A 25,178-nucleotide genomic window follows, 5' to 3' on the forward strand; every position below is an offset into this window, starting at 1 on the left:
GACTCGAACATCGGTCGTTTGATCGTTCGTCGAAACTCGAACAAAACGTGTCGTTCGCGCCAAATTCGAATGACGCAAAACGTCCCATAATTCACTGCGGCGTTGAGCGCTGATGATTGGCCAAGCATGCTGTATGTCCCGCATGCTTGGCCAATCGCAGCGCGCAAAAAACGAAGAGCCATAATTGGCCAAAGCCAGGGTGGCTTTGGCCAATTATGGCTCAGGGGGATTAGTACACGCCCCACACTATAAAAGGCAGCCTGCACGGCGGCCTCGTGTAGTGTGTTCCGGCTTTTGTTAGAGAAGTCAGTCAGACAGTTAGAGAGAGAGAGATAGATAGAGACACAGGGCCTGATTTACTATGCTCTGTGCGCTGCGCTGGTTCATGCGTTAATTAGTACTCCGGGTGGAGGCTTAATTGGGCGCATGAACCAGCGTAGCAGCCGGCGCATTGAAAGTAATATGTAAAGCCGCGCCGAACTCCCTATAGAAGTCTATGGGAGAAATCAAAAGTGTTCATTTTAAAGGCTAATCTGCAAGTTTTGTACTAAAAAGTGTTTGGGGACCTCAGTCCTGTCCCAGGGAACATGTATCAATGCTTTTTTTATTTTTTAAAACGGCCGTTTTTACGGGAGCAGTGAAATTAATAATTCTTAAAGTAAAACAATAAAAGTGAAATATTCCTTTAAATTTCGTACCTAGGGGGGGGGTGTAATGTCAGCATGTGAAATAGCGCATTTTTCCCGCACTTAGAACTGCCCCTGCACAAAGTGACATTCAGAAGGAAAAAAGTCATTTAAAAATTCACACGCGGCTATAATGAATTGTCGGCTCGGACAATTCTAAAGGGATTCATTCATAAAACAAACAAAAAAAATGTGTAGGGGTTCCCCCAAATTAAATTACCAGGCCCTTCAGGTCTGGAATGGATATTAAGGGGAACCCCGCAGTAAAAACCAAAAAAAAAAAAGACGTGCGGTTCCCGGCAAATATCCATTCCAGGCCCTTCAGGTCTGGTGTGGATTTTAAGGGGAACTCCACCCCAAATTGAAAAAAAAATGGCGTGGAGTCCCCCTAAAAATCCACACCAGACCCTTATCCGAGCACGTTGACCTGGCCGGCCGCAGAAAAGAGGGGGGGACAGAGTGCGGCCCCCCCCTCTCCTGAACCGCACCAGGCCACATGCCCTCAACATGGGGAGGATGTCCCCATGTTGATGGGGACAAGGGCCTCATCCCCACAACCCTTGCCCGGTGGTTGTGGGGGTCTGCGGGCGGGGGGCTTATCAGAATCTGGAAGACCCCTTTAACAAAGGGGACCCCCAGATCCTGGCCCCCCCCCCATGTGAAATGGTAATGGGGTACATTGTACCTCTACCATTTCACCCCAAAAAAAATGTCAAAGTGTTAAAAATGACAGTAGCCGGTTTTTGACAAATCTTTTAATAAAATCTTCTTTTCTTCTTTCCTTCGGGTTTCTTCCGCTGCTTCTTTCTTGGGTCTTCTCGTCCACCCGTCCGCCAGCCTCCTCGTCCGCATCTTGTGTCTTCTCCGGTCTTCTTCTCGGTCCGCCAGCCTTCTCGTCCCCGGACCCAGCGTTTGAATTTGATTTGGCCGCCGTGTTGCGCTCCTGGGACCCGCCCCCCTCTGACGCCACAAGTAAACTCCTTAGAAGGTCATGTGCGTCAGAGGGGGGCGGGGTATAAGAGCGTCACACAGCGGGGGAATTCAATTTCAATCGCGCCGCACCGGAGAAGAAGTTCCCGCCGTGTCACACTCATGTGACCCCGCCCCCCTCTGACGCACATATGCCACACGCGGACTTTCATATGAGTTTACTTGTGGCGTCAGAGTGGGGCGGGTCCCAGGAGCGGGAACACGGCGGCCAAATCAAATTCAAACGCTGGGTCCGGGGAAGAAAAACATGTGGACGAGAAGGCTGGCGGACCGAGAAGAAGACCGGAAAAGACACAAGATGCGGACGAGGAGGCTGGCGGACGGATGGAGAAGAAGACAGGAGAAGACAACGGGCAAGATGCGGGACCAGAAGGCTGAAGGACGGACGGAGAAGATAGAAGAACACGTCGGGTAAGATGTGGACGAGAAGACCCAAGAAAGAAGCAGCGGAAGAAACCCGAAGGAAAGAAGAAAAGAAGATTTTATTAAAAGATTTGTCAAAAACCGGCTACTGTCATTTTTAACACTTTGACATTTTTTTGGGGGTGAAATGGTAGAGGTACAATGTACCCCATTACCATTTCTTGGGGGGGGTTTTACGGCGGGGTTCCCCTTAATATCCATTCCAGACCTGAAGGGCCTGGTAATTTAATTTGGAGGGACCCCCATTTTTTTTTGTTTTTTTTTTATTATTTTTAATGAGCAATGACTGTATTCTTTATAGCCATGAGTACTTTAAACTTCCTTTTTTTTGTTTCACTTCAGAAATGACATCTTGTACAGGGACAGTTCTAAGCAAGGGAAACATGCGTGTACCCCCCCTCCCCCCTGTATGAAATTTAAAGGAATATTTCACTTTTATTATTTCACTTTAACCACTTCCATACCGCGCCTATTCTGACACTTCTCTCCTTCATGTAAAAATTATATTTTGTTCCTGGGAAATTAATCAGGACCCCCAAACATTATATATAATTTTTTAGCAGACACCCTAGGGAATAAAGTTAGCGGTCATTTTTTATTTGATTTCCAACGGTATTTGCGCAATAATTTTTCTAACGCCTTTTTTTTGGCCCAAAAAAAAAACACGGTTCATGAATTTAAAAAAAAAAAAACAGTAAAGTTAGCCCAATTTTTATGGATAATGTTAAAGATGATGTTACACCGAGTAAATAGATACCTAACTTGTCACGCTTTAATATTGTACACACTCATGGAATGGCGCCAAACTTCGGGACATAAAAATATCCATAGGCGATGCTTGTTTTTTTTTTTTACAGGTGACCAGTTCAGAGTTACAGAGGAGGTCTAGGGCTAGAATTATTGCTCTCGCTCTAACGCACGCGTCAATACCTCACATGTGTGGTTTGAATGGTGTTTACATATGTGGGCGGGACTTACATGCATATTTGCTTCTGAGTGCGAGCTTCTAGGGACAGGGGCGTTATTTTATTTTTTGTTTGTTTTTTTACCTCATATTTTTATTCTTGCATTTTTTGGACACTTTTTTTTGATTTTGGATCACTTTTCTTCCTATTACAAGGAATGTAAACATCCCTTGTAATAGGACTTGTGTGTGACAGGTCCTCTTTATGGAGAGAGGCGGGGTCAATAAGGCTGGAAAGCATGGTATTGAAAAAAAAAATAAAAGATCTCATGCTTTCAGCTGCAATCATGTTCATTCAGCACAGTGGTGTAGTGTATAGCACTTTGACCTAGCAGCAAAAGAGTCGTTGGTTCAAATCCCGCCCGTGACAGCATCTGCATGGAGTTTGCATGTTCTCCCTGTGCCTGCGTGGGTTTCCTCCCACAATATAAAAACACGCTGTAAATCGGATCCGGTCTAAATAAGCCCTAATATGCAGTAGTATATTTAGGTTTTGTTCTGCCCTAGGCCTGACTACATATCTGCACCTCCTAATAGAAAAATGACCCACCTCTTCCTGTCAAGGTCACACCCTGTTTTTGTATGACCCGCCCAGGAATTTTCAGGGGACCCACACACTAGTTCTGGGGGGGAGGGGGGCACTGGATTCCCTTAACCACTTCCATACCAGGCACTTACGCACCTTCCCGCCCAAGCCAATTTTCAGCTTTCAACACTGTCGCACTTTGAATGGCAATTGCGCAGTCATACAACACTGTACCCAAACAAAATTGGCGTCCTTTTTCCCCCACAAATAGAGCTTTCTTTTGTTGGTATTTGATCACCTCTGCGATTTTTTTTTTTGCGCAACAACTAAAAAAAGACTGCAAATTTTGAAACAAAAAAACGTTTTTATTTTTTTAGGTTAATTTTTTTGTAAATAAGTTTTTCTCTTTCAATTACGGGCACTGATATGGCGGCACTGATGGGCACCGATGAGATGGCACTGATGGACATCGATGAGGTAGTACTGACGGGCACAGATGAGATGGCATTGATTGGCGGCGCTGGTATGCGGCACTGATGGGCACTCATAGGCGGCACAGATGGGCACTCATGGGCGGCACTTATGGGTGGCACTGATGGATACTTATGGGCGGCACTTATGGGTGGCACTGATGGAAGCTGGAGGGCCGTAGTTTGAGGATCCCTGCCCCAAATGATTATTTAGTTTGGGGTTTAGTAAAGGCAAAGCCACTCTGCAGTACAAGCATAGTTGCTGAAAATCAGAGAGGAAGCACTGATGGTTTTAACATTCAATCCTGTAGAAGCAAAAGTTGTTTTGTTTTCTTTCTTCCTTGCTTTGCACTTGTATTGCAAAGTGGATTTGCCTTTAGTACATCCCAGTGTTTGGTTTTGGCAAAAGTTATAGCGTCTACAAAATATGGCTTTTTTTTGTTTTAACTAGTTATTGCGGCGATCAGCGATTTTTATCGGTACTGCGACATTATGGCGGACACATCGGACACTTTTTTGGAACCATTGGCATTTTTCTAGCGATCAGTGCTCTAAAAATGCATTGCTTACTCTAAAAATGCCACTGGCAGGGAAGGGGTTAACACTAGGTGCGAGGGAGGGGTTAAATATGTTCCCTGGGTGTGTTCTAACTGTAGGGGGGGGTGGGACTGACATGTGTAAATGACAGATCGCTGTTCATGAAGGGGAACTCCAGACCAAAAAAAAAAAAAATGTGGGTTCCCCTTCAGGTGCATACCAGGCTCTTAGGCTTGGTCTGGAACATAAGGGGTTAAACCCGCGCCGAAAACCAGCGTGGGGTTCCCCCCAAGATCCAAACCAAGCCCTCATCCCAGGCACGCAGTCTGGCCGGACAGGAATGGGGGCGGGGACGAGCGAGCGCCCCCCCCCCTCCTGAGCCGTACCGGACCGCATGCCTTCAACATGGGGGAGTGTGTGCTGTGGGGGAGGGGGGCACTGCCCCCCCACCCCAAAGCACTCTTGTCCCCATGTCGATAGGGACAAGAGCCTCTTCCCGACAACCCTGGCCGTTGGTTGTCGGGGTATGCGGGCGGGGGGCTTATCAGAATCTGAGAGGCCCCTTTAATAAGGTGGCCCCCAGATTCCGGCCCCTCACCCTATGTGAAGGAGTATGGGGGTACATCGTACCCCTACCCATTCACCTGGGGAAAAAAATGTTAAGAAATAAAACACCACACATGAATAAATTAATTTATTAGTCTGCCGGGGGTCTTCTGCCGGGGCCCCCCACCACCACCCCATTAGGCCCCGGGCTTCGCCGTCTTTCACCGGGACCCCCTTCACCAGTGAGGCTCCTGCCTTTGGGGGAGGGTTCCGGGCTTCTCCGACGGTTTCTGCGGGGGGGGGGGTGCACTGTCACCCCACCCCCGTCTTCAGCGACGTAATTCACCGGGACCCCCTTCACCAGTGAGGCTCCTGCCTTTGGGGGAGGGTCCCGGGCTTCTACGACGGTTTCTGCGGGGGGGGTGCACTGGCACCCCACCCCCGTCTTCAGCGACGTAATTCACCGGGACCCCCTTCACCAGTGAGGCTCCTGCCTTTGGGGGAGGGTCCCGGGCTTCTACGACGGTTTCTGCGGGGGGGGTGCACTGGCACCCCACCCCCGTCTTCAGCGACGTAATTCTACGGTGCTTCTACGGTGTCTTCCGCCGGGGGGCGACACCCGCGGGCTTCTGCGATGCCTTCCGCTTCTGCCTGTCTCCTCCACGGAGCACAGGGCTTGTCTCCGCTGTCTTCTCCCTTCTCTTCCATTCGATGTTGACACGACGAGGTCCGGCGCTGGAATGCCGTCTGAGCAGTGGGCATGGACTTATATAGGGCAATGCCACCATGTGACCTCAATCCATGTGACATCACATTCCCATCATGCCCAGGGAATGTGATGTCACATGGGTTGAGGTCACATGGTGGCATTACCCTATATAAGTCCATGCCCGCCGCTGACACGGCATGTCAGCGCGGAACCTCGTCGTGTCAACATCCAATGGAAGAGAAGGAAGAAGACAGCGCAGACAAGCCCTGTGCTCCCGGAGGAGACAGGCAGAAGAAGGAAGAGAGAAGAAAGAAGACGGAAGAAAGCCCTGGCTCCGCGGGGGAGCCAGGCAGAAGAGGGAGCAGAGAAAAGACCGGGGAGTTGGCGCACCCCCGGCAGAAGACCAGGAAGACCGGAACCCTGGCGGAAGGCACCGGAAAGACCGGGGGATAGGCGCCATCCCCCGGCAGAAGACCCCGAAGTCCGGATGCCCCTCCCTAATGAAAAAGAGCTTAAATGGGGTGGGGGCATCCGGCGGAAGGCTCCGGAGAGGACCGAGGGATGGCGCCCTCCCCCGGCAGAAATCACCGAAGCCCAGGGTCCCGGCAGAAGATCGGGAGAGAAGAAACCCCCCCTTGTAAGAGAGCTAAAGAAGAAAGGGGGGCTCCGGAGCAGATTAATAAAATATTTTATTCTGTGTGGTGTTTTATTTTACTTTACATTTCCCCCATGTGAATGGGTAGAGGTACGATGTACCCCATACTCATTCACATAGGGTGGGGGGCCGGCATCTGGGGGCCCCCTTATTAAAGGGAGATCGCAGATTCCGATTAGCCCCGCCCGCATACCCCGACAACCAATGGCAAGGGTTGTCGGGAAGAGGCTCTTGTCCCTATCGACATGGGGACAAGAGTGCTGTGGGGTGGGGGGGCAGTGCCCCCCTCCCCCACAGCACACACTCCCCCATGTTGAGGGCATGCGGTCTGGTACGGCTCAGGAGGGGGGGGCTTGCTCGTCCCCGCCCCCATTCCTGTCCGGGCCAGACTGCATGCTTGGGATGAGGGCTTGGTTTGGATCTGGGGGGGACCCCCCCCCTCACGTTCCGGACCAAGCCTAAGAGCCTAATGTAGCCCTGGAGGGGGACCCGCGCCAATTTCAAGTTTGAAATTTGGCGCGGAGTTCCCCTTCAGGGCTGAAAACAGCTCGGAGATTCCCGTGCGCCGCGTCACGCAGCGCATTCACGGGTACGCCGCTTGGTATTTACCAAGATTTTCACGGCGTACTGACAAGGCGCACGGGAAGCGCCAAAATTTCTCTCTGCGCATGCCCAATATGCAAATGAACCTCCCGAGGTTCAGGCGCACTGTGCAAGCGTACGGGGATCTGTTTTCAAAAAACACTTTCCCTTTCAATTCGGCCCGCCAAACACTTTCAAACACATGTCACTTCCCCTGCATCCCCCCACCTCCCCCCCTAATAAACTCCCGCCCAAACCCCCGCAATTTACAGTTCAATGTGCCGTGCGCCAGGTCTGTACTGGTGCACAATGCACCCTCTCCTGGGCGCACGGAGCACATTAGTAATTAGGGAAATACACTGCACTAGCAGCGTATTTCTTTAGTAAATGGCCAAATGGCTGCTACTCCTGCTTTTACTCCATGAGTCATGGAGTAAAGGCTTGGTAAATCAGCCCCACAGTGTCTTTTCTACCAGATAGATAGATAGATAGATAGATAGATAGATAGATAGATAGATAGATAGATAGATAGATAGATAGAGCAGGAAGGCTAGTCAGTATAGTTTAATCTACAGTTTGTAGAGAATATATTCACATCCCTAGGAGTTGTCAATATATTTATAAACTGTATAGCTCAGCTAGATCTGCTATTAGTATCTGTCAGGCAGGAGATTGTTCTTCATGCAGCGCTCTAACGTGTTGTATTGCCTGCATTAGGGATTAGCTTAAACGCAGTACTCCGTGTTATTCAAGGTGTGCTACTTAATTGCACATACACGCATTACCTGTTACTGCACGTGTGCAATTTATTTGCACAGAAAACGCAGTCGCTGTTAATGCAAGTGGGCTATTGAATTGCACATAAACGCAGTCGCTCTTACTGCGTGTGTGCTGTTTAATAGCAACTAAACGCAGTTGGTGTCACTGCGTGTGTGGTGTTACATAGCACCTGAACGCAGTCGCTCTTACTGCGCGGGTGCTGTTTAATACCACCTAAACGCAGTTGGTGTGACTGCGTGTGTGCTGTTACATAGAACTTGAACGCAGTCGCTCTTACTGCATGTGTGCTGTTTAATAGCAACTAAACGCAGTTGGTGTCACTGCGTGTGTGCTGTTACATAGCACTTGAACGCAGTTGCTCTTACTGCGCGGGTGCTGTTTAATACCACCTGAACGCAGTTGGTGTGACTGCGACTATTTTGTTACATAGCACCTGAACGCAGTCACTCTTACTGCGCGTGTGCAGTTTAATACCACCTGAACACAGTTGGTGTGACTGCGTCTGTTTTGTTACATAGCACCTGAACGCAGTCGCTCTTACTGCGTGTGTGCAGTTTACTAACACCTGAACACAGTCGGTGTGACTGCGACTATTTTTTTTACATAGCACCTGAACGCAGTCGCTCTTACTGCGTGTGTGCAGTTTACTAACACCTGAACGCAGTCGGTGTGACTGCGCCTGTTTTGGTACATAGCACCTGAACGCAGTTGCTCTTACTGCTTGTGTGCAGTTTACTAACACCTGAATGCAGTTGGTGTGACTGCGTCTGTTTTGTTACATAGCACCTGAACGCATAAATATGTCTGGAAGGACAAAGAGAGGCAGAGAGTCACGAGGGCAAGCAGGCTCTGAATCTAGAGGTAACGCTGGTGGTGGATGTGGTGCATCCTCTTCAGCACGTGGCCGTGGCCGCTCGTCCTTCTTTTCGGGAGCTGGCCGTTTTGAGCCTCAACATGCAGAGAAATTAGTTGAGTGGATGACCAAGCTGTCCTCATCCTCCTCATCCTCTCTCACACAGACTGATCATAGTTTGTCTGGCAAAGCAGCTGCCAAGGCGTCCTCTTCCCTCTGCACAATGGCATCACACAATCCTTCCCTAGTCCCACTGTGTCCTCCTGAGGAGTCCCCCGAACTGTTTCAACACAGTGTTGGTTACATGCTACATGAAGATGCGCAGCGTTTTGAAGACTCCGATGATGGAACACAGATAGAGGAAGGCATTGATGTGAGCCCAGGGAGAGGGGGTGGCCGAGAGGGACAACAATCTGGGAGTGATGTTCCCCCAGCTGGAGCATACTGCCAGGTTTTCGACAGTGATGATGAGGAGGGAGGAGATGATGAGGTCATTGACTCCACCTGGGTGCCTGATAGGAGAGAGGAGGAGGAAGAGGAGGAGGATGAGGCACAGGCACATCTCCAAAGAGACAGGATGCCCTCCAGGGGTCAGCTTAAGGGCAGCACACCAACTGCATTACGTGGCGCTGCTGTGTCTCAACGGTACAGCAAAAGTTATTTTGTGTGGGCCTTTTTTGAAACATGTCCATCAGATCTTACCTTTGCTGTTTGCAGCATATGTCTCAAGCGTATCTCGCGTGGCCAAAACATCACCCGCTTGGGCACCACATGTTTGTCCAGACATATGTCGAGCTGCCATGCAGCTCATTAGCAAGCATACCAGAAAGACCCACACCAAAGACCGAAGCGGACCTCCCCTTGCCCTTCTGTGACCTCCAACCCCACTAGACCCCCAGTCCTCTCTGAAGCCTGCACCGAAGGTGTAGAAATAGGTGTGTCACAACGTAGTAGTGGTAGTACATGCGGGCAATCTACTGATGGTACCAGACAAATTTCCCTGCCCCAGCTGCTGCAGCGCCAAAAGAAGTACGCTCCCAGCCATCCACATGCCTAGCGGTTGAATGCTAGCTTAGCAAAATTGCTAGCACTTCAACTGCTACCTTTTCGGTTGGTAGATTCTGCCCCCTTCCGTGAGTTTGTGGAATGTGCAGTACCTCAGTGGCAAGTACCCAAACGCCACTTTTTCTCACGGAAGGCGATTCCGGCTCTCTACCGGCATGTGGAAGGCAATGTCCATGCCTCGCTGGACAGGGCGGTCAGTGGTAAGGTGCATCTTACCGCTGACTCATGGTCCAGCAGGCATGGACAGGGACGTTACCTGTCTTTTACGGCCCATTGGGTGACTCTGCTGGCAGCTGGGAAGGACGCAGGGCAAGGTACAGTAGTTTTGGAGGTTGTTCCGCCACCAGGCCTCCAAAACACTACTACTGCTTGTGACACACCTCTCTCCTCCACCCCCTCCTCTTCTTCCTCTGTGGCCTCTTCCTGTGGTGATGTTTGCTCAGAACCAGCCGTGCTCCGTAGGGGTACGAGGGGCTACGCAGGAATGCAGGCCAAGAGATGCCATGCGGTGCTAGAGCTGGTGTGCTTGGGAGACAGGAGCCACACTGGGGAAGAGGTTCTTTCAGATCTGCAGGGGCAGGCTCAGAGGTGGTTGACGCCACACCAGCTGAAGCCTGGAATGGTGGTCAGCGATAATGGCACCAACCTCCTCTCTGCCCTGCGACAGGGAAAACTCACCCATGTGCCCTGTTTTGTGCATGTTCTCAATTTGGTGGTGCAGCGGTTCTTGGGCAGGTACCCGGGCTTACAGGATGTCCTGAAGCAGGCCAGGAAAGTCTGTGTGCATTTCCGGAGGTCATATAATGCCACCGCTCGGCTGACAGACCTCCAGAGGGAATACAACCTGCCCAAGAACCGCCTAATCTGTGACATGCCCACCAGATGGAACTCTACGTTGGCCATGCTGCAGCGGCTGCACACGCAGCAGAGGGCCATCAATGAGTACCTGTGCCAATATGGCAGCAGAACTGGCTCAGGGGAGCTTGTTTTTTTTTCACCACACCAGTGGGCCTTGATCAGGGATGCATGCACTGTCCTGTCACCATTTGAGGAGGCCACGAGGATGGTGAGCAGTGACAGTGCATGCATCAGTGAGACTGTCCCGCTTATTCACATGTTGGAGCACACCCTACGTGGAATAATGGACAGGGCCCTTGAGGCAGAACAGAGGGAGGAAGAGGAGGACTTCCTTACCTCTCAAGGCCCCCTTTATCCAGACACTGTTCCTGCTTGCCCACCTAGAACACAGGAAGAGGAGGAGGAGGAGGAGGATTGTATCAGCAGCATGGAGGTGGAGCCTAGCACTCAGCATCAACAGCAGCAGTCTTCAAGGGATCATTTACAGTCCCAAGGAACACATGGACTTTTACGTGGCTGGGATGAGGTGGCTGCGGATCCTGTCGTCCTCAGTGACCCAGAGGACTCTGCCCCGAATGCCTCTGCAAACCTACGCTGCATGGCCTCCCTGATCCTGCAAAGCCTGCGTAAGGATCCTTGTGTACGTGCTATCAAGGAGAGGGATCATTACTGGCTGGCAACTCTCCTTGATCCACGTTACAAGAGTAAGGTAGCGGACCTTATGTTGCCATCGCAGAGGGAGCAGAAGATGAAACTTCTGCGGGAGGCCTTGCAGAAGGGTCTGTGCAATGCGTTTCCAGAACCGGGGGGATTACCAAAACCTGGCCCTGGACAACGTCTTGCTGAGGCTTCGGTGAGTCAGAGAAGGAGCGGTGGAGAAGGTGGCCGTCTGACCGATGCGTTCAGACAATTTTTTAATCCGCAGCCCCAAGGTCTGACCGGTTCCAGCAACCATCGCCAGCGTCTGGTTTACATGGTCCTGGAATACCTAGCGGCAAGATCCGACTTGGACACCTTCCCCACGGAAAATCCCCTGGCTTACTGGGTCTTGAGGATGGATCACTGGCCAGAGCTTGCACAGTACGCAATTGAGCTACTGGCTTGCCCTGCATCCAGTGTTCTTTCAGAACGCACATTCAGTGCTGCTGGAGGCTTTGTGACCGATCACAGGGTGCGCCTCTCCACCGACTCTGTTGATCGACTGACCTTCATCAAAATGAATCAGGCTTGGATTAACACCAGCTACCAAGCACCTGATGCTAATGTTACTGAATAGTAATTTTTTGTTGAAATGTCAGATCCCTTTGAGACTGGTGATGCTGAGTGACTGTCCTGTTATGCTGCTGATGGAATATCCTTCTCCTCCTCACTTTTCTTGCTGATAGCTAGTAATACATTTTGTTTTTCTGTGCTCCGCCACCAGTGCCTAAGGCCTAATTTTTCTGCCCCTGTTTAACAGGGGCACCTAATAAAAATGTTTGATGCAATACTTTGCACGTGGCTCCTTGTTGCACTCCAATTAAAGATATTGGGAGGGGTTGCAGTGTTGTGTTGTGCCTAAGGCCTAATTTTTCTGCCCCTGTGTAACAGGGGCGCCTGATAACAATTTTTTATACAATACTTTGCACGTGGCACCTTGTTGCGCTCCAATTACAGATATTGGGAGGGGTTGCAGTGTTGTGTTGTGCCTGCGGACAAATTTTTGTGCCCCTGTGTAACAGGGGCGCCTAATAACAATTTTTGATGCAATACTTTGCACGTGGCTCTTTGTTGCGCTCCAATTACAGTATAAACAAGAAAAAATGTGATACTGCGCTAAACTAACTAAATAAACAACAAATGTAAATATATGTAAAATAAAATAAGCTGCAACAAAAATTGTGATATACACACAATATAAGATCAAAAACAAAACAAATAAGTTGCGCTAACCATAAGTGAGTGTAAAATATCAATTTGATTGATATAATTATAAAAAGTGTCCGTAAGTATACAAAAAAACTCATAAATGATGAAAGTATATAATAAAAAGTTCAATTTTGAGTGAATAGATTGTTGAATGAAGTTGTGCCCGTGACTGAACAAACAAAAATCCTCCACCGGTGCAGTAAATGAATAAATGTCTATGCGCTTACCAGAAGGGCAAGCAAACAAGGCTTGCAGCTGGAATCCCCCAGCTAGGATCTTTGATGGAAGTCCGGATGGTATTCCTCCAAGGTAGGTGGATAGATCCGAGATCCAAGGAGCATGAAAGTAAATGTATAGGCAACAAATGGTGATGTACCGTAGATAAAACGAATATAGGCACACCAAGGGAACGCCCAAGGGAGGAGGAGACGCTTTGACGTGCTGCGTCTAGGTCCCGAAGGACGGGCGTTCGTAGTAGCCGGCCGGCTCGAAATTTTATATGCTGATTTTATCTGTTCCTATGTAAGTGCAATCTACCTTATTAAATCTTTTTACCTACGGTACATCACTATGTGGAATTTATCTTTTTTATGGTGATTTACTCGGCTATGCTGTGTGAGAGAGTCGTTTGCTTTGGTTGATGCTTTTTGGAGTTAACCCCTAAAGGCCCTGGCTGGGTTTGGCCACAAGCTCTCTAATAACCTACATCTGGTAAGAGTCCCCCTTATTTGGTGATTCTTTTTGGTGGAGGCTTTTCCCTTGGTGTGCCTATATTCGTTTTATCTACGGTACATCACCATTTGTTGCCTATACATTTACTTTCATGCTCCTTGGATCTCGGATCTATCCACCTACCTTGGAGGAATACCATCCGGACTTCCATCAAAGATCCTAGCTGGGGGATTCCAGCTGCAAGCCTTGTTTGCTTGCCCTTCTGGTAAGCGCATAGACATTTATTCATTTACTGCACCGGTGGAGGATTTTTGTTTGTTCAGTCACGGGCACAACTTCATTCAACAATCTATTCACTCAAAATTGAACTTTTTATTATATACTTTCATCATTTATGAGTTTTTTGTATACTTACGGACACTTTTTATAATTATATCAATCAAATTGATATTTTACACTCACTTATGGTTAGCGCAACTTATTTGTTTTGTTTTTGATCCAATTACAGTATGTTTGAGGGGTGCCCTTTTTTCTACAATTTTGCTTGCACAAAAAAATAATGGCCCCCCCACCACCACTAAAATAATCGAGATATTGTTGCCACACAGCACGTGCGCAAGCAGTATTAAATTACTTTGTTCTTATAATAATTTCATGTTGTCTAGGGACATTTCTAAACACGTGCCACTACTATAGACACACAGCAGGTGTGATATTTGAAGGAATTTTTCATTTTTTTTTTTCACTTTAAGCATCATTAAAATCACTGCTCCGGAAAAACGGACGTTTTTAAATAAAAAATTTCCATTGATACATGTTCCCTGGGGCAAGACCTGGGTTCTGAACGACGTTTTCCAACATTAAATTGAATATTGGTCTTTAAAATGAGCGTTTTTGAATTTGAACGTTCGAGTCCCATAGACTTCAATGGGGTTCTAAATGTTCGCGCGAACCCGCGGTCTGTTCGAACGTTCTGGTGCGAACCGAACCCGGGTATGTTCGGCTCATCCCTACTTACCTCCACTGTGCAGCTCGTTTTGCACGGAGTGGCCTCGAATCCTGTCTTCTGGGGTGCCTCGGCGGCTGTCTCGGCTCCTCCTCGCAAAAGCTTTCCACGTTCATTCCACGTTCTCGAGCTCCCTCGCATGGTGAAAAAGCTTTTGCGAGCGCGCTCCCGTGATACATCGGCGGCCATAGCCGCCGACTGTATCACTCGGCCCCGCCCCCCGGCCCGCCGCGTCATCCGCTGTGATTGACAGCATCGCCAGCCAATGGCTGCGCTGCTATCAAACCGCCCAGCCTAGCCAATCAACGGCCAGGCTGGGAACCAAACAAGATGACAAGCATGCGCCCGGGACTTTCAAACAGTGAGGTAAGTAAAACGGGGGCTCGGGGGGGGGGGGGGGCGGTGCTGTCAGATGTTTTTTTACCTTAATGCATAGGATGCATTAAGGTAAAAAAAAAAATTACCTTTACAACCCCTTTAAGGGATACATTTTACAGGTCGGTGAGCCATGCCTTTGTTTTTGTATACCAGAAGGTGATGGACTATTTTGTTTGTTTTCCCCATGTTGAGGATAAGCTGTTTTCTGCTTGTTTGTTTTTGAAAATCAAAGGATTGTTTGCTTTTACCAATACAGCTGGCTGGTGAACCCTGGCTACCACTTGGCTGAGAATGAAGAATGAGAGAAACACTGGCTGCAGCTTCTTTCTGTAGCTGCTGCCCTGTGGTGCTGAACTGGTTAACAGCTATAACAGCAAGAGGAGGGAGCTGCTGAGCAGAAAGACTTTAACCACTTCCATACAGGGCATTTTCACCCCCTTCGTGCCCAGACCAATTTTTGGTTTTCAGCGCTGTCGCATTTTGAATGCCACGTGGCTCCCAAACAAAATTGACTCCCTTTTTCCCCCCACAAATAGAGCTTTCTTTTGGTGGTATTTGATCACCTCTGTGGTTTTTATTTTTTGCGCTATAAACAAAAGAAGAGCGACAATTTTGAAAAACACACAATGGCCTAGATTCACATACATCGGCGCATATTTAATACCGTCGTAGCGTATCTCCTTTACACTACGCCGATGCAGCACAGAGAGGCAAGCATGGAATTCAGGAAGCCAGTGCTCCCAAAGCTGCGTCGGCGTGGCGTCGATTTCAAAGGTGCAGGCCGGCGTAGGTGGAAGTGGGTGTGACCCCATGCAAATGATGGTCCGAGCGTGGTGCAATGTTTTACGCCCGGCGTATCATGAACGGCGCATGCGCAGTGACGCTGACGTCTGCCCAGCACCCCTGTGCGCATGCTCAGAACTACACCGGCGCAACTTCCTGAGATACGCCGGCCCACCGGCTTACGCCAAACGCATAAATACGCCCAGCCATACGCCCGTCCAGCACAAAAGTACACCCATTTGCTTGTTTCCTCCCTGGAGCACAGTACTTTTGTGGAGCCATGGCAGCTGCTAAGATGGATAAGGAGAGGAGGAAGAACAATTTCTCCATGGAAGAGAGGGCTATCCTGACCTCTGCAATAGGCCAGTATGATGCCTACCTCCATGGTGCACACAGTGCCAGGACCAGCAAGGCACTGAGACCAGGACATCCGACGATATCCAGAAGAAAATCAACGATATGAGACGTCGGGTCCGGGATAAGCTGGCCAGCATGAGGAGGCACCTCAGGGGCACGGGAGGAGGACCATCATCTGCTGTGAGGTTGACACCGGAGCTGTCTGGGCGAGAGCAGGTGGAGGGCATGGAGGGCTTTGACTCCAGTGACCAGGACTTGAGGAGAGGTAAGTGTGTTTTATCTCCCATCTGGTGTGTAGCATGTGAGGGGGTGGAAGGGAATATGTGACAAGTGTGTGGGTCCACCAACATGTGAATGTTTTGTGTCATCCACAGATGTGCTGAAGGGAGCTGGGCCGTCGTCTGCCGGTGTCCGACCCATGCCATCCCTGGAACATCCTCTGCCTCAGCCTGACCCCCTGGGAAGCCCGGTAATATTGGTGGAGGGAAGTGCCCACACCTCTCCTCTAGAGATAGTTGAGGAGGAGCCGGGTGGAATGCCTGTAGAATGCCTGTAGGTGGAATGCCTGTATTTTGAGGAGGCTTCCACCTTCCTCGGACCCTCAGACACCTCCCCGCCCATCAGGGGAACCCCCTCCAGGGCTACCCCATGCAGGGGAACCCCCTCCAGGGCTTCCCCCGTCCGGACATGCACAAGCCTCTCCATCCCCCAGGAAGGCTTTAAGAAAGACCAGGGGTGTAGCTGGATCCCTCCAAGAAGGGCTGGAGAGGGAGCAGGCCCGGTAGACATGCCACATGGGTGCTCTAGCCTGTGACCTGCACCATGTGGCTGACAGCCTGGCCTCCTCAGCCAAGACCCAGGCTGAATGCACAGTGGCTGTGCAGGGCACCGCAGCCACTATGCAGCAGTGCCTCACGCAGCAGGCTGAGCAGAGGAGCTCGATCTCTGACTGCCTGCAGGATGTGAGCGCAAACTGCGCTGCCATGGTGACATGCATGGGTGACCAAGCCCAGACCCTGGAGGCCATGCGTCACCACATGGTGGCAGGGGGTCCCTCACCATCTGGTGACCAGGGCTCGAATGTGCAGGCCAGCCTGGAGTGTCATACCCGGGCAATTGGGGAGCTGCAGGCCACAGCAGCAGGCCTCGTGGCAGAGGTGAAGAGCCTGGGAGTGGCTGTACAGGCCAACACTGCTGCCATCGAGGCGAAGGGAAGGCAGACCAGGCGCCACCAGCGGCAGACCACCACCCGCCATCTGCGGATGCAGGCGGATACAAACTCTGTCCTCACCCGCATTGCCCTTGTGTTGGAGGGCATGCGGCCAGCATCTGCCAGGAGTGACAGACCAGGGGATAAACCTCCTCCTGATGCCCCACCCGAGGCTCCCCCCAGACAATTGAGGAGCCGTACCCGTGGCACCAGGCCTGGCCCACGAGAGGGCAAATGACTGCTCTCTTTTTTTTTGTGCTTAGATTATGAGCTTTATTATTTAGTTTTTGTTGGACGTGCACAGAAGTATGTGCCGTCCTCCGGTAAGGGCATGATCCCTATTCTTTTTTTTTTCTGCACACGGTGAGGAGTGCAGAAGTGGTACCCGGACACCTGTTTGCAGGGGCAGGGTTTGCCCGGTGCTGCTACAGTGTGACTGGTGTGTGAGTGTGTGTATGTGTGGGTGACATTCCTGCCAGTAAGGCGTGTCACCTTGGTTCGTCAGGGAGCGGTTATCCCCACGACCGCGTGAATGTGGTATGAATGGACAGCAACATCATTGGGGCCTTGGCGTGGCGTTGCTGCTCCCAAGTCCTGCATGGTGGACTTGGGCTAAACCAATGTGGTGTGTGTGAGCTAGGGACCACAGTGGTGTGCATGCGTGCATTCTCCTTGTGCCATGATGAATGTGTGTGTTTAACGTGCAAAGATGCGTTCCACGAGGCAACTCCTGACTGCTGTTCCCTCAGCAGACGGGGTAGCCTCGGTTAGGGTTAGGGTTAGGACTGTCTGGTTCGGGGGTCAGGTCATCACATATGTCAATCTCAAGGCCCTTTCTCATGGCGTAGTTGTGCAGCACGCAACATGCACCGATGATCTGGCACACGAAGTTTGGGGAATACAACAGGCCCCCCCCCGGACGTATCCAGGCATCAGAAACGGGACTTCAGGATGCCAAATGTGCGCTCCACCACTGCACGGGTGCGTATGTGTGCAGCATTGTATCTTCTCTCTCCTCTGGTTTGGGGATTCCAGTATGGAGTCAGGAGATGGGGCCCAAGTGCATATGCCGAGTCACCTGGAAGGGAAAAGACAGGAGGATGTTAGCCGTGCATGTGCCCCTCGTAATGTCTGCATCATGGGGTCGGACAGTCATGCCTGACACCCATGTCACTCACCAACCAGCCAGCTGTCCCTGTACACGTTCTGTTCGAATTCTGTTGGGATGTTGCTTTGATGGTATATGTAGCTGTCGTGGCTGGCCCCTGGGTGTTTGGCACGGACGTGCCATATGAGGCATTGGGCATCAGCTATCACCTGTACGTTGATGGAATGCCACTGCTTACGATTGCAGTATATGTGCTTTGTGGCACGGGGGGGCCGTAGTGCCACATGTGTGCAATCAATGGCCCCCACGGTGCGTGGAAATCCGGCAATTCTGTAGAAATCCTGCATTGCCTTCTGCCGCAGATGTTCATGGGTGGGTTTGATGATGTGGTGGGACATGCGTGTGAGGATTGCGGGGACAACCTGGTGCACACATCTGCTCATGGTGGATTGTGACATCGCAGACACGACTCCACTTGTACATTGGAAAGATCCACTGGCGAGGAAATGGAGTGTTGCCAGTACCTTGACTAGTGGCTGCACTGCATGTGAGCGTTGTGTCTGACTGGTGATTTCATCATGCAGGGCTGTGGCTAATTCCAGGATGGCATCAGGGCTGAATCTGAAGATGCGATACACCTCCGATTCCCCCATGCCAAAGACGTTCATGCACGTTCGGTATATCCTCTCCCGTGCCCTCCTCCGTGCCTGTGGACGCAATAGTGCTATGACCATGGCTGCCCCTGGCATGTTGGCATACGGATGTGTTGTCCTGCAAGTGTGGTTGCTCAGCTCGTCCATAACGGTGCTGCTGCAGCTGCTCTCCAGCTGACCTGTGCACGTCTATTGCTGAGCTCTGATGAAGAGGCCCCTGTTGCCTTGAAACGCGTAAGCCGGCAGTGACACACCTTTTTCCCCCCTATCCGGCAGCATGGCTCGAGGGGTATTCATCATCATCATATCGTTGTTGACAAGCTTTTTATACCATTTCATTTGTGAGTAGTTTTATTTTATCTTATTTATTTATTAAATTGTCAAACGGTAATACACTAGGCTGGTGCGCCTTTCTTCTTCTTCTTTTTGTTCTCTGCTAGGATGTTCCCCGTCCCTGAAGGGCAGCAAGGCCATTGTTACCAGTTTTGACTTATGTGGAAATTCCCATGCGGAATATTGATTTACTTGTCGGACAATCCACCCGTGCGCAGGAGCTTGTGTTTTCTGTCTGTTGCTGAGTTACACCTGCTTTATGGGTAATAACTTTAGGCCGGAAGTACAGTTTACGCGCACATCGCGTAGCCTGCATCGGGCGCATGTACGTTTGTGAATCGCCGTATCTCCCTCATTTGCATATGTGAATAGAAAATCAATAGGAGCGCCAAATACGTCCAGCGTAAATATGCGCCCACGATACGCCAGCGTAGGCAAGTTACGTCGGATGAAGCCTATTTTCAGGCGTATCTTGGTTTCTGAGTCCGGCGCATAGATGCGTCGGCGCATATTTGCACTTACGCGGCGTATCTGTAGATACGTCGGCGTAAGTGCTTTGTAAATCTGGGCCAATATCTTTTACTTTTTGATTTAATAAATATCATAAAAAAAAAAAAAAAATCCCTCAGTTTAGGCCGATACGTATTCTTCTACATATTTTTTGGGAAAAAAATAGCATATTTGATCGGTTTGCGCAAAAGTTTGTGACCGTGACATTGCGGCGGACACATCGGACACTTTTGACACATTTTTTGGGACCATTCACATTTATACAGCGATTAGTGCTATAAAACTGCACTGATTACTATGTAAATGTGACTGGCAGGGAAGGGGTTAACACTAGGGGGCGCTGAAGGGGTTAATATGTTCCCTAAATTGTGTTCTAACTGTAGGAGGGAGGGGACTCACAAGGGGAGGAGACCAATGTGTGTTCCTCTGTACTGGGAACACACATCGGTCTCCTCTCCGCTGACAGGACATGGATCTGTGTGTTTACACACACAGATCCATGGTCCTGCCGTGATTGCGGGCAATCGCGGGTGGCCGGCGGACATCGCGGTCGCCCGGCATGGGCAACGGATCCCGAGCAATGCGGCAGGGGCACCCGCGCGCCCCCTAGCCGCCCGAGAAGGCAAGGACGTCCACCCGGAGGGAGGAAGGGTTCCCGCCGACGTCATTTTACAATGACTTGGTAGGGAAAGTGTTAATAGAGCCAGGCAGCATTTCACTATGGGAGCTGTAGTCCAGAGGAGAGAGACTCTAATGTAATCAAAAGCTTTTGAACTGCATTTCACAGTACTCTGCTGCCTGACTCAGTCTATTGAACTATTACTGCTCAGCAGCTCCCTGCTCTTAATGATATAGCTGTTAACCAGTTCATCGCCGTAAGGCAGCAGCTACAGCCAGAGTTTCTCTCACTCTCCATTCTTAGCCAAGCACCAAGCTTACACATTATGCATAGTTTTCTGTTTACTTTTTCCACTTCCCATCATGTGCTAGATGTTGTATATCAGTGACATAAAATCTATTTTAATTCCATATTTAAAGGAAATGAAAGAAATCTGTATGTCCTTAGTAGCATTAGGATGCATTATTTTCTAATAAGCATGTAGAAGCCTATAGGCACAAATCATTTAATTATATATAATTTGACTGCTTATTCTAAAAGGGTCAGCCCACACAAAAGTGTTCTTTTAGATTTAAGTGGACCCTTGTGTGCTGTGTCAACCCCTGCTATAGTTCCCAACTCTGTTGCAATCCAACTGGGAGTATCGGGTGTTCCAGCCCCCATTGACTTGTTAAAACACCATTTTATGTTGAATTCTTATAACAGAGATCTATCCAGGAAACTTACAAACTAAAATATCAGTTTTGGAAAGATTGACAATTTAAAACTGCACACGGCACTGTGTGTGGTCTATAGTTGGAGTATGAATGTTTTTTTATGGTTTACGTTCAGAAAAAAATGTTCGTTATAGTATATAAAAAATTCATGTTTGGAATTACATTTTTCACAAGCTTGCACACAAACCCCCACATTTCTAATTTTGGAAACAGGCAAATTTAATTAGAAAGCTGTAACAGGCAAACATACCGTTCATCTTGCAGCTTGTACTGGACTGGTGAAGGCTACAGTATAGAAAGCTGAAGGCAGGCTGAAGAATGCTTATACTGCATTGACTGCATTTTCCACATAAATTGCTCACTAGAAAGTGAATTTTAAAAAGGTATACCTATTTAATATGGAATGCTAATTTAAAGTAAATCAACATATACGTTTGCCTCAAATGTGTATGTTATCATTTGATGGGGAAAATATATTTAAGCAGTTATTTGGTAAATATCTGACTACTATCTTATGCTTCTGGGCCAATTGAAATAAAAAAAAAAAACATATCACAGAGTGGGACTGTGGATACGAAAACAAAATACAAAAATGCCACGTCCCGATAAATTAGATTATTTAGAAATAGGTTGGCAGATGATGGACTTTAGAGGCGTATTACAGATTAAAAATAATTAAAAATAATTAAAAACATACATAACAAAATGGACGTTCCTATAACGGCCATTTTGCTATTTATGTTTTTAATTATTTTGCATGTTTCTCCTCTAATAAATTTACATAATTTTTAATCTGTAATACGCCTCTAAAGTCCATCATCTGCCATTTTTAACCAATTGAGTCCCAGGGCCTTTTTCTCCCTCAATCCCCTTGAGTCCCAAAATATGTTTTTCCTAATTTCAGTGATGTCTCAATTTCACACATTATACCTTTTAGGTTTTGTATTCTAGCCTAATGTGTTATACATAGTTTTTGAGAAGATATTGCTTTAATTTGGTTGAACATTTAGATACATATATTTTTATTTTCTTGGTTTTTATTGGAGAGAAAGAAAAAAAAAAGATTTTTTTCCCAATTTAGTATTTACATAATTTGCACATCTCCATATGTTTACCCCAACTTATAATCAACAAAGTATGCTGATTTAAATATTCCAATAGTGCAATATTTATGTAACATCATATGTGACTCAAAGTCAGCTATGTTAAGTAAAGCTCAAAGTGAATGTAAGCACTTTACTTTAGGAGAGTTGTATTCCCCTTTCAATGCTACACATCATTTGTTATCATAACCTAGGGATAATTAACCACAAAACAATCTGCACAGTCAATCAGCTATCTAATGTGGGTTGCAAGCAACACAGAAAAAGTGATTCCACAGCACTTTTTTAATAACGTAATAAATTAAATAGTGTAGCGCCACCCAAATAAATAAATGATGTTCTCAAAACAAAATGACTATACCAAAACATATACATATAACTTATACAAATCCTAAATAAGTCAGCTTACTCCTATTCAGAGATGTGATAAAAATTCAAACACATGATATAAATAAATCAATAAAGAAATGACATGCACTCCACCTCTATACTGGACCTCAGAACTCCCTTAGAGATCAAAAGAGCTTTACCATAATTGGTACATCATTCCAACCTGCCTTCAAGCATAGCTCCTCCCACCAACAACCTCCACTAGTGTCAGGAAAGAATCCATCCGCTGGTAATATTTATGATTATTTGGCTTGCAGTACTGTGGTCCACCAGCAGGTGTCTCCTGGCAGTTTGGAACTGTCAGGAGAACTTCTTCCTGCTGGTGTCATATCATCTTTGGGATGCAGTACTGGTCTCCACCAGCGGATAGATGCTAGTAGTGTGGAGCGTACTGCTTTTCCTGCACTCAGGTGTAACTTGAAGCCAATTACAGACATTCCTATTAATACCCGGCAAGTGCAAACACACCTTGCCTTGGTATCTTTCTCCCTGACCTGGCGTTCCTGACTTCTGAGCCTGTATCTTATCTGACCTGATCCCTATCCCGAGCCCATCCTGGACCTGTCCCTCCTGCTTCCCCATTACCTTGGATACCTGTCCCCTTGTTACCTGATTGCCTGGATCCCTGCTCTGCAGCCCATCCATCCGTCATCTCCCTGTTCCTGTTTATCTCCGTCCTTACCTATCTCCTGATCTCCTTGTGTTTGACCTTGGCCTGGCCTGTTTACGATTACGGTATCTCCCATCATTGTACATATTGGCCCAGATTCTTAAAGACTTACAACGGCGTATCTCCAGATACGCCGTCGTAAGTCCGAATGACCGCCGTCGTATCTATGCGCCTGATTCATAGAATCAGTTACGCATAGATTTGGCCAAGATACGAGCGGCGTCGTATCTTGGGGTGCATATTTACGCTGGCCACTAGGTGGCGCTTCCGTTGATTTCCGCGTTGAATATGTAAATGAGCAAGATACGCCGATTCTCGAACGTACGTACGCCCGTCACAATTAGTTACGCCGTTTACGTAAGACATACGCCGGCGTAAAGTTAAAGCTGGTCTCTAGGTGGCGCAGCCCATGCAAGGTATGGACGTCGAACAAGCGTATCTTTTTACGTCGTTTACGTAAGTCGTACGCGAATTGAGCTGTGCGTAAGTTAAGTTCACGTCGTAGGCAGTGTTTGACGTATCTTAGGCATTCTATCCGACACATGCGCACTGGGATACGTCCACGGACGGCGCATGTGCCGTTCGTTCGAAGCGTCATTTACGTGGGGTCATCTTTAATTTACATAAAACACGCCCACCTCTTCATCATTTGAATTACGCGCGATTACACCGGCACATTTACGCTACGCCGCCGTAACTTAGGACGCAAGTGCTTTGTGAATACTGCACTTACTGTAACGCCGCCCTACGTGAATCTGGGCCATTGTCTATAGTTATCTTTGGGTCACTGTTTATTGGTTGATTTATTGTGTCCTGTTGGACGTGGTTGTGTGTTTGTTCCCTTATCTTAATAAATGATTATATTTTCACCTATATGCGTTTTGGGTCTCCTCTATGCAGTCACACAGTCTGGTCCATTAGCTTCTCTGACAACAAGCCACAGCAACAAGAATGGCATACAATGACAAAAAGCAACTCACAGTGCTCAATGTTTATATTATTTATTAAAAATACTCACATAAAAAGGTAAAATCCAGCATTACAAATGTAAACACAGCCCCCTCCTTCAAATGTGCAATATGATGGCATCATCAGTAGGTACCAGTCCTATATGCAATACGCCCCAAATGGAGCTTTTTCAGTAAATCACCATGTTGCACGTTTGAAAAAAGGCGACTTATTTAGTATTTCTATAGATTGCATGTATATCTCTTGTAATAGTGTCTTGAGCACATAATTTAGTTGTTTGGGTAGCGCTTCACTATTTTATTTATTACATTAACCACTTGAAGACCCCTTCACGCTGATATACGTCGGCAGAAGGGCACAGCTGGGCACAGGCACGTACAGGTAGGTCGCCTTTAAGAGCCCAGCCATGGGTCGCGCGAGTGCCGCTGGCGGCGCGCTCACGACCTAGTCCTGAGCTCCGTGACCATGCCCGCGGGACCCGATCGCCGCCGGTGTTCCCCGATCGGGTCACAGGAGCAGAAGAACAGGGAGAGATGAGTGTAAACAAACCTTCCCTGTTCTTCTCTGTGGCTTGTCACTGATCGTCTGTTGTGGATGGTAATGTAGCACTACGTGTGAGCCAAAAAGCAATGGCTGTATACACCTAATGGGGTGTGACCATATATTGTGACAAAGGATGTAATGGCAAAAATTGCACCACAACAAAATGTGAAATTAAAATCAATACAGTGAACAATATAAACAACAATGTAATGTAGTGTCCATAAACAATAAAACGATGAAGATGTCATGAGATGGTGAGGAACTTCCCAACAGAAATCTTCAAATATGAGGTGGAATACATATGCGCTTACCGCAACTGTTGGACCCAAATGTCGTACGACAGTGGAGCGATCGAGCTTGGAATGTCCCACAGAGATGTCACCGGAAGTCCAGAAGGAAATGGAGTCTACCTCCTAGGTAGTCCGATGTCGTCAACCCAGGAAAGGGCAGGAAGACCAGATGTTCATCGGCCACCGACTACTCCAATATTGAAGATCCTAGTAAACCTTGGGTATGGCAATCATAAAAGATCCTCCAAGCATCCAAACACGATCTGGTTCAGGTAAATGAGAACCCTGGCATGGGTACTGGAAACCAACTGGAGAA

This window comes from Rana temporaria, chromosome 7, assembly GCF_905171775.1.
Source record: "Rana temporaria chromosome 7, aRanTem1.1, whole genome shotgun sequence".
Classification (NCBI taxonomy): domain Eukaryota; kingdom Metazoa; phylum Chordata; class Amphibia; order Anura; family Ranidae; genus Rana; species Rana temporaria.